The sequence below is a fragment of the Mesoplodon densirostris genome, chromosome 2 (genome assembly GCF_025265405.1).
Source record: "Mesoplodon densirostris isolate mMesDen1 chromosome 2, mMesDen1 primary haplotype, whole genome shotgun sequence".
Taxonomy (NCBI): Eukaryota; Metazoa; Chordata; class Mammalia; order Artiodactyla; family Ziphiidae; genus Mesoplodon; species Mesoplodon densirostris.
Window position 1 is genome coordinate 110,724,321 of NC_082662.1, and position 3,219 is coordinate 110,727,539.

Consider the following 3,219-nt stretch of genomic DNA (forward strand, 5'->3'; position numbering starts at 1 on the left):
ATATAGGTAAGTAACTGACTTTCAAATGGTTCAGGAAAAAAAAGGTTTTGCTACTATGCTTGCAAGTTTTCTATAGGTTTGTGATTTAAATTTAAAACATTTTTTAAAATTTGGCACTTATTCAATGAGACCTTTACTAGCCACTCTAAAATGTTCACCCCAATGACACTTCACATTCTCCTTCCTGCTTTAGTTTTTCCCTTTAGCACACATATTTCATTTATTTATCTAGTTGATTGTTTCACCCAGGAGGATCTATGAGGGCAGGAATTTTTGTCTGTTTTATTCACTGCTGTGTCATAAGTGCTTAGAACATTGCTGGAACACAGCAAGTGTTCAATAAATAATGAATAAATAATGAATAAATAAATGGATAAGCCTGTTAAATAAATGTTTGAAGAAAGATATAACCATTACAAGGACCAGTGAAATAAAACTGTTACTCTCATCATCAATGATAGTTTGTTAAAAATCCTTTTGGAATTGAAAGTCATAAAAATATTAATATCCTTTAACCTATAAATTCTACTTCTGGGAATTTATTCTAAGGAACTATCCTAAAATATGGGGAAGTAATCATAATGTCAAGGTGTTCACTAGAGTGTTATTTTAAAAAATAAAACAAAAAAATAAAAATAAAAGAGAAATAAAATTCAAAAAGCATTGGATAAATTATGCCATACCCACAGATTAAAATTCTATTTCAAATCCTACCATCTTCTGAGACACCTCTCGCAGTCAGCGTGTCCCAGCACATTCTCTCCGTGCCCCTCCATCTGTACCCACATTTACACCTCCACACACACCCGAAGCCACAAAGTATACCCTGTGTGCTCCAACTGCACTGTTTTTACCTTCCTGGGAAACCCCACACTCCACCCACCCAGACCAGGCCCTGGCCCTGGCCCCGGCCTGCAGGCGTCCCCTATGCTGTTGAAAAGAGAACATTTCCGGATGGAGGGGCTTGGGTAAATGGGCCAGTTTCCCCATCGCAGGGTGCTGGCAGTTGGGCTGGGTCTGAGAGACCGGTGCCCTGAGTCTGTTCTTCAGGGGAGAGGCTCCAGGTACAGGCAGCGATGGTCTCCTGAGACGAATTCTAGACACCTCACTACTGCTGGGGGGAACAACCGGCCCCAGCGATGTGCGTTCGGGTTGCTTTGGCCTTGCACCTTGGGGCCCCATGGTTTCTGGCCAGGGGCTCACGTCACTGCCCCAGAAGAGCCTTGCACCCCTTGCGTGTGCAGTTCACTCCCCCGTTCTGGCCTCACGGCTGTCCTTCCCCTGCACAGCCTCGGAGCCAGAGCCCTGTCCCGGACACCTGGTCACAGGCCCTGAGCCAAGGTGGCGCTGCACTGTGACTCTGAGTAGGAGGGAAGGCACTGAGGAGGACTGGGGTTTGCTTAATAGGTGGGATGAGCCACACCCCTCACGGAGGAGTCTGGGACAAGGGGCCTCCAACACTGGGGCACCCAGGTGTAAAAGAAAAAAAATTAATTAATATATTAATTTAAAATAAGGCTATAGGTATAAAGTTTCAATTATGCAAGATGAAAAAGTTCTAGAGACCTGCTGTACAACATTGTGTTTATAGTTAACAATGTAGTAAAATTTTAGTTAAAATTTTGTTAAGAGGGTAGATCTCACGTTAGTTTTTTATCACAATAAGAAAAAGGCTATAAAATATATATAATTAGGGCTTCCCTGGTGGCGCAGTGGTTGAGAGCCTTCCTGCCCGATGCAGGGGACACGGGTTCGTGCCCCGGTCCGGGAGGATCCCACGTGCTGCGGAGCGGCTGGGCCCGTGAGCCATGGCCGCTGAGCCTGCGCGTCCGGAGCCTGTGCTCTGCAACGGGAGAGGCCGCGACAATGAGAGGCCCGCGTACCGCAAAAAAAAATAATAAATATATATATGTATATATATATATATATATATATATATATATATATATATATATATATATATAAAATTACATGTAAAGGATGTTTTTAAAAATCTATCATGCCAATCTGTGTATGTGTACAGATATGGAATTAAACACATTAAAAAAATTCTATTTCAGTTGAAATTCCATTTGTTTTGAAATTTCATTTCATTTGAATTCTAATAATGCGGGAAACTGCTTTTTTTTAAAATGTATTATTACATGAAGGGAAAAAACAAACAGAATATAAATTTACAGTCTATGAGTCCAACTAAATAAAAATATGCACTTTAATAAGCAATTATTGTACTGGGGCAAATTTTGTTCTTCTCTATTTTCCAAATTGTTGGTAATATGGTTGTAATTTACATTCTTAAAATACATCTACAATAAATTTATATTTATTTCTAGAAAACACATCATGGATGAAATTAGCTAGATGTAGAAAGTATTAACCCCATGAAAGAATAACTGTTTGGCTGAAGAGATTAGGAACATACAAATCAAATATTGACTAGTCTGCATTCAAATATGACTAAATATAAAAGAGGTAAAAAAATTTTAAACCTGTTTGAACAAAATGTTAATAGAAAAAAGTGATTTACATAAAATCAAAAGAAGAATTTGGCAGTATCAGTGTATTACTGCTGATGCAAGACATGTTAAATGCAACAAACTCTAAAACCACCAAAAAGGTATACTCTACTGGATCAGGGTAGGTTCATCATCCTTGTCAGGCCAATAAAATATCCTTCAAGACTATCCAGCACCCCCTGTTCTGATTCCATGCTCACCAGAGAGTCTTCTGATTATTATCTTGGGCTCCCAGTTAACTTCTTCTAGGAAAGGCATATCCTAGACCTTCACATAGCCGCATGAGTATTTGAAATAGGGCTAATCTGAATTGACATGTGCTGTAGGTATAAAATCCACCCCAGATTTTGAAGACTCTGTATGAAAAAATAAATAAATAAACTACCTCAGTAATAATTTTCTTGATTACCTGTTGAAATTATAACATTTTGGATAAGTTGGGTTAAATAAAATATGTTGTTAAAATTAATTTTACCTGTTTCTTTTTATTTTTTTAATATGGTTAAAAAGAAAATTTTAAATTACTTTTGTGGCTCGCATTTGTGGATATTATTATATTCCTATTGAACAAGAACACTGAACAAGAATACTGCAGTTGGGACTTCCCTGGCGGTCCAGTGGTTAAGACTTCACCTTCCAATGCAGGGGGTGTGGGTTCAATCCCTGGTTGGGGAGCTAAATCCCACATGCCTTATGGCCAAAA